The sequence below is a fragment of the Octopus bimaculoides genome, chromosome 29 (assembly GCF_001194135.2).
Source record: "Octopus bimaculoides isolate UCB-OBI-ISO-001 chromosome 29, ASM119413v2, whole genome shotgun sequence".
Taxonomy (NCBI): domain Eukaryota; kingdom Metazoa; phylum Mollusca; class Cephalopoda; order Octopoda; family Octopodidae; genus Octopus; species Octopus bimaculoides.
The window spans coordinates 6,504,694-6,512,289 of record NC_069009.1 but is presented as its reverse complement, the minus strand read 5'-3'; positions in this window follow the sequence as shown (position 1 = coordinate 6,512,289).

Sequence of the window (7,596 nt, the reverse complement as noted above, 5' to 3'; positions counted from 1 at the left end):
GCTACAGAAGAATTTGGACATTGATACACAACATTCTTTGTGGTGTCTCTTCCTCTACGGACAAATATCACCCAGATGACAGTCTAGTTGGTCATTACTTGTTGATGTGAATTCACTCCTACCAGCAAAGAAGACGTTCCATCAGGCACCGAGAATGAGATGATGGAGTTGGAAGTGTCCCATAAGGAAAGTTTATCTAATATGGAGCTGATGCTTTTAGAAAAAAAAAACAAATTGAGAATACAGATGAGACTACAGGAATTCCAACTACACCACTTGAATTGACTACCAAAATTATTGCTAAAGGGTTAGCGCTTATCAACTAAGGCACTTATTGACGAAGGTCTGCTGGTTTTTACTCTCTGAGTGGTTGGCGTTAGGAAGGGCATCCAGCTGTAGAAACTCTGCCAAATTAGATTGGAGCCTGGTGTTGCCATCCGGTTTCACCAGTCCTCAGTCAAATCGTCCAACCCATGCTAGCATGGAAAGCGGACGTTAAACAATGATGATGATGATGATGATGAATGATTCCAATCGTGAAGGTAATGTAAAGAATTGCAAAAGGAGTTTACGAGTTCAATTCCTTTACTGAGCTGCACAAGGAGATGAAGCATCATAAACTTTGGATAAGTTCTTCACCCCAGAAGCTGATCTTATTCCTTTTTATATTTTACTTGTTTCAGCTATTAGACTGCGACCATGCTGGAACATCTCCTTGAAGAATTTATAGTTAAATGAATTGACCCCAGGACTTCTTTTCCTTTTAAACATGGTACTTATTCCATTGATCATTTTTGCCAAACTGCTGTTATGGGGACATAAGCACACCAACACTGGTTGTCAAGCAGTGGTGGGAGACAAACACACACACACACACAACAGGCCTCTTTTGGTTTTTATCTTCTAAATGCACTCACAAGGCTTTGGTCAGACTGAGGCTATGGTAGAAGACATTTGTCCAAGGTGTCACAACAGTAGGACTGATCCCAGAACCATGTGGTTAGGAAGCAAGCCTCTTATTTCTTTATTGCCCACAAGGGGCTAAACATAGAGGGGACAAACAAAGGGATTAAGTCGATTGCAACGACCCCAGTGCGTAACTGGTACTTAATTTATTGACCCTGAAAGGATGAAAGGCAAAGTCGACCTCGGCGGAATTTGAACTCAGAACATAGCGGTGGACAAAATACCGCTAAGCATTTCGCCCGGCGTGCTAACGTTTCTGCCAGCTCGTCGCCTCTTACCACACAGCCATGCCTATTGGTGATAATAAACTATTAGGAAATATTGTCTCTTGTTACCCTGGTAACATTCGTTCCACTAAGTTTGCATATTTTTAATTGGATTAAGAAATTTTGTGCAAGATATTTTGTGACGCCCACAATTTTAGCACCACCATCCCACTGGGTCAGTAGGTTTGCCATGTGCTTGGCACCATCCCTGGCTGCTGTTTCTTACTTTTACTACCCCCAGGGATCAGTAAGATTGCCTTGTGCATAACACCAGCCCCTGATGCAATTTCGTCTTTTGTTTCCAATAATTAAAAATAGATTTAAATTAATGAAAAACACGTAAAATGTTACATCAAAGAGGTGTTATCATTACTGGTACAAGGGTAACACGTCTCTCTTTTACAGCTCTCTAAAAGTAAGCCTTATTGATTTGTCCCGCAGTTTCATTTTGGTCGATTACTTTAAACAGTATTAAAATAAAATCTAACGCATAAAAAATTGACTAACATGTTGATGGATTTAAAAATCAATAGCAAAAATCAATAATGTCTTCATTGATGCTTCTACTTTACTCTGAGTTTGTATGTTAGAATACCGTTTGTTGCTGTTACCATGGCTGTGAAGAGAAAGGGGACTCTGTTGGGAATTGAGCTGAGAAATGAGATTTTACAGTGTCTGGCTGGTGGCGTAAACATATCAATGATTGCATAACAGAACAGCATTTAATTGATTATAGATCGTCATGTGCATGGGGAATGGAAAAACAATCAGAACAGTGAATTCTTTTAGTTTTTTATTTGTCTCCCTTATTAAACTGCAGCCATCCTGGGGCACCATCTGCTGGGTTGAAGGGCAAATCCTACCTCAGCCCATTTTGTTTTTTGTCAGCTTTTATCACATGGAGAGAGATGTGCTTTGCTCAAGAATACAACACACGCCCAGTTTAGAAATCGAACCTATGGTCTGACAGTCATGAGTGTAACTCCGTAACCACTAGGCCACACATGGGGAACAACAAAATTCAGAATAATGACTTCTTTTATCTTTTACTCGTTTCCCTGATTAGTCTCTGGCCATGCTGGGGCACTATTTGCTAGGTCAGAGCGCAAGTTCTACCTCATCCTCTTTTAGTCACATTTTACAACATGAAGAGGAAATCGAACCCATGGTTTGACAATTGTGAGTGTAATACCCTAACCACTAGGCCACACATGGAGAACAACAAAAATCAGAATGACGCCATACATCTTTTATCTGTCTCTAGACTGTGGCCATGCTGGGGCACTGCATTGAAGGGTTTAGTCAAACAAACTGACCCCAATAATTTTTTTTTATTCTATTACTCATTTACTCTTATACTTGTTTCAGTCATTTTGACTGTGGCCATGCTGGAGCACTGCCTTTAGTTGAACTAATCGACCCCAGGACTTATTCTTTGTAAGCCTAGTACTTATTCTATCAGTCTCTTTTGCCAAACCGCTAAGTTATGGGGACGCAAACACACCAACATCGATTGTCAAGCGATGGTGGGGGGACAAACACAAACACACAAATATATGCATATATATATATATATATATATATATAAACAAAAGAGGGGGGTGTATTTCCTTGCAGGAAAAAATATAGACAAATTTGTTGTTGAAGATGCACCTAAATTTGAAAGACTTGTAATTGTTTTTAAATAAATTTATTTACATGTTTACCAAACTAAGTTTCTATGATGTCTTTTGTTTATCGATGGTAAAAATTTAAAATTATGTATTAAAAGTTTAAATGTTCATAACAGCCAATAATATAAAAAGATGTGGATCATCTTGTTTAAACGCACAAAATTCAATAGTGTTAGTAGTGGTCAATAAAAAATGTGGATCATTAAAGTTTCAGTCAAGAGGGAGAAAAACAAGGGAGAAATGAAGATAATAAAAAAAAAAGGAGGTTGGTTTATAATTTCTGTGATTCTCTTTCCGTGTGCAGGGACTTTTGCTTGTAATAGCATTTTTGGAATCTGGTGTATTTTTCATTTTTTCTGTGAATGGATCTGATTTTTGATCAGTTAAAGTATTGGTTTTGTCTTGTTTTCCTGGTGGCCAAGTTTGTCATGTGTGTGTGTGTGTGTGAATGATTTGGTTTGGTGGAAAGGTTTATATGCATACGGTGTCCCCAGACCCAGCAAGACCAATGTGGTCAGCACTTCCATTCTTCCACTTGAAGAGATGGAATTTCATCCCAGGCTTGCCATAGCAAAAATATGTGCAGTACGAGATTCTAGTGGGATGACATTTTGTGGAAGAAGGAATAGATGAAGTGATCAGAAGTGGAGTACAAAGTATGGTTTGGCCTTTCCAAGTAACGCTGGGGTCACAACAGTTCCTAGGGACTCCAAAAAATAATGTGACTGATACATTTGATATTTCTCTTGAAAGATGAAATTTGATGCCAGGCCAGCTGCAGCAAAGACATATTCAATAAAGATTAAGAGATTCCCGTGGGATGTCATTCTGGGGAAGAAGGAACAGCCAGATGAAGTGATCAGAGGTGGTGTGTGGGGTATAGTTTAGCAATGTTGATGCCACAATGGTTCCCAAGAACTCTAAGACTAATGTCATCAGTGCATTTGAGAGTCTTCTTGATGAGATTAACTTTGATGCTGTGTCAGCTGGAGCAAAATTATATGCAACAGTGAATAAGAGGTTATAGTGGGATGTCATTCTGGGGAAGAAGGAACAGCCAGATGAAGTGGCCAGAGGTATAGATTGGCCTTGGTTCCAAGGAACCACAAGATGAATGCAGTCGATGTTCCCCATGAATAAATGTGCTTCTCCCTATATTCTTCATATTTTAGGCCTTTTATTTTTTGGGGGGATCCAATCTATATTCTCTCAAAGCACCACCATTTCTTTCAAAAATAACTAAAACCCAAAACATCCCCCTTCTCTCTCTCTCTCACTCTCTCTCTCTCTCTCTTTCCCCATGTGTCTCTTTACATGTATATATTTATGCATGTAGCCATGAATGTATGCATCTGTGTATGTGCGTGTATATATGTGTGTATGTATGTATGGATGGATGGATGGGTGGATGTATGCATGTATGTATTTACATTTCTGTGTATGTAGATATGTGTATGAACATATATATATATATGTATGCATCTATATATATGTGTATGCACGTATGTATATATACATATATATATATATGTATATATACAAATATATCTATATATCTATATATATATATATATATGTGTGTGTGTGTGTGTGTGTAGTTACATATAAAAATTCATAGATGAATGTATAAATATATATTTCTTTATAAATCTTTATATAAAAATGTGTGTATATGTACATATACACATATATGCACATACCCCTCCTCCAATATTCAATTTAAGCTCATTGTTGTGCCTCTTTCTCTCTTGTTCTTTCTGTCATAATCTATTATTATCATCATCATCATCATCATCATCATCATCATAATAATAATTATTATTATTATTATTGTTCATATATGTTGCTCTACCCCTTGTCTTCTACCTCCTTGCCCTCCCCTCCGCACCCCACTCCTGCATCACCACCCTCTTCCCCACCCACCCTAGTGTGTCTCATATTTGCTTCTTCAGGCTATGGCATAGTTATATTTATGCAATAACAACAATAAAACTATCACAGTCTCTCCCACCACGACCACCACCACGATCACCATCAGTATCATCACTACTATCACCGTCATCACCATCACTATCATCATAATCACAAGTGCACCAGTACCATCAGCATTGCCATTACCATCACCAAAACTCCTCAAACACTATGTCACTAACACCTATACCACCACCACCACACCACCAACTCTATTACCACTACACCACCACCATTACCACTACACTACAACCACCACACCTACAACACCACCACTACAACCAACAACATCAACACCACTAACACTACTACTGCCACTGCCACAACAACACAGCTACCACACCACTACCACCACAACTATACCACCATCTGTTTCAAACTTTCTAATCAAATCATATAAAGACTGAGCAACTGTGTGAAATATTGGATCAGTCTGACCCCTTCTCTGCACTCCACTTTCATTACACACACATACACGAAGAAATAAGCATCGATGCACACCTATATATATATATATATATATATATACATATATTCACAGACGCATACATAGAGTCGGTATGGATGGATGACAGTGATTTTACTGGGCTTGACAAATCTTCTCAAGTACAGCAAATCGATACGTCTCCATACGTCTCCCGGACCCTTGTCCTTTCCTCAGTAAGGCTCTGTTTCAAGATTTATGTCTTCCTGGGTTTACCCATTCCAGAAGTCCCCTCCTCAATTAAAGCTTGGTACTTTATCCAGCCGTCTTCACCCATATGCATCACATGACCAAACCAGTGCACATAACATCTGATGCCACTCACACCCATTTTTCCCTTTCTAAATCGTTTACACTCTGTTGCACATGCACACTGACAATAACCCATCCAGTGGAGCATGCCAGCTTCATTTCATTCAAGCCATTGCAAGTCCTCAGTAGTCAACATATGGAGTTTCTACCAACATCGTTTTTACATATTGAAGGGACTTGTGAATTGTTTGTTTTCTGACTTAATAGCTGTATGTACCCAGGCATCATACAATCTGCCTTTCGCTCTGTAGGAGATACTGCTACACCTCATATGTGTCCAGAGCTTGCATTGGGTACAACACTGAGTTTCTACCAACACCCTTCTTACATATCGAGAGGATCCATCTCCCTGAAGGGAATTGAGATTTATCTGTTTTCCTACTTACTAGAACTTTGGTTTTTGCTAAATTAACTCTAAGACCCTTAGATTCCCAGCCTTGCTTCCACACCTGAAACTTCTTCTCTAGGTCAAGTAGTGATTCAGCTATAAGAACAAGGTCATCAGCATAGAGGAGCTTCCAAGGGCAGCTGGTATTGAATTCCTTTAAGGCCTGGAGAACTATGATAAACAAGAGGAGGACGAGAACTGATCTTTGGTGAACTCCTACCTCTACATTGAAGTCATTGCTGTACTCACTGCCAACCTTCACCTTACAGGCAGCAACCCTGTACATGGCTTGTACAGCTCTCACTAACCACTCATCTATTCCTAACTTTTGCATTGACCACCAGATAAAGGAGCAGGGGACCCTGTCAAAGGCTTTCTCTATGTTGACAAATGTCAAGCACGGAGCTATATTTTTGGCTAAATACTTCTCTTGCAGTTACCTAACCAGGAATATAGCATCAGTCATGCTCCTACCTGACACAAACCCAAACTGCATCTCATCTACGCTAACTCTTTTCTTAATTAATTGAGCTATGACCCTTTGTGCGATTTTCATTACCTGGTTCAGCAATTTGATGCCTCTGTAAGTATTTCTGTCAAAGACATCAACTTTGTCTTTCCAGCAGTTGACTATAACACTACTACACCAATCATTGGGTATGGCCTACTCAACTCATAAAGAACCTGATTAACTATACTGGTGACTAAGCTATATCCCCCTTGGCCAGATATTTTAAGCATCTCTGGTGATTCCTCATGGGTTGCAGACTTTCCTTGGCTTCATATCCTTAATTGCTTTATCTTACAATCCGAAACACTTCAAATCGGTCTTGCAGTCCGAAACACTTCAAACCTTTGGTCCTCATGCTACAGAAGATTGGCAAACTTCTTTCCTGCTTCTCCTTAGGCTATGTATACTTGTCTCCTAGTCTCCCTTCTGGTCATCTGATCAGTTCCCTGCTACCACCACACTTCCAACTCTTCCAGGCTGGCTTTTTTTTCTTTAATGGCCCATCAACTACACTACTCTACCAGCAAGTCACCAGAGGTCAAGAAGGGACTTTGTACCAGCCACATATTTGGTCAGTGACCCTCAACAGGTCCCATAGAAATCTCCAGTTGTCCTCCACGTTATATGTCACAGCATTCTCCTCTTTTTCATCAAATGCTTCAAGTAATATGTCCCTAAACCTGTGACCATTCAGGGGATCCTTAAGCTTCCAGACTTTTTCTTTTTGTCACTGATTGTCTTTTTGTCTTCTATTTGTACATAAACAGATCAAAAATGGAAGACAGACAAGTAAAACATTTGACGTTATTCAAGGATATTTACTTCATAATAAAGTTCACATAAAATTTAAAGTCACTGTCTAGCAAATCCATTCATAGGTCTTTGATCAGCCTGGGGCTATAGCAGAAGACACTAGAGTAGAAGGCACATAGTCAGACTGAACCCTGTACTGTCTGATTGGGAAGCAAGCATCTTACCACAGGCCCATGCCTACACACACACACACACACACACACACACACACA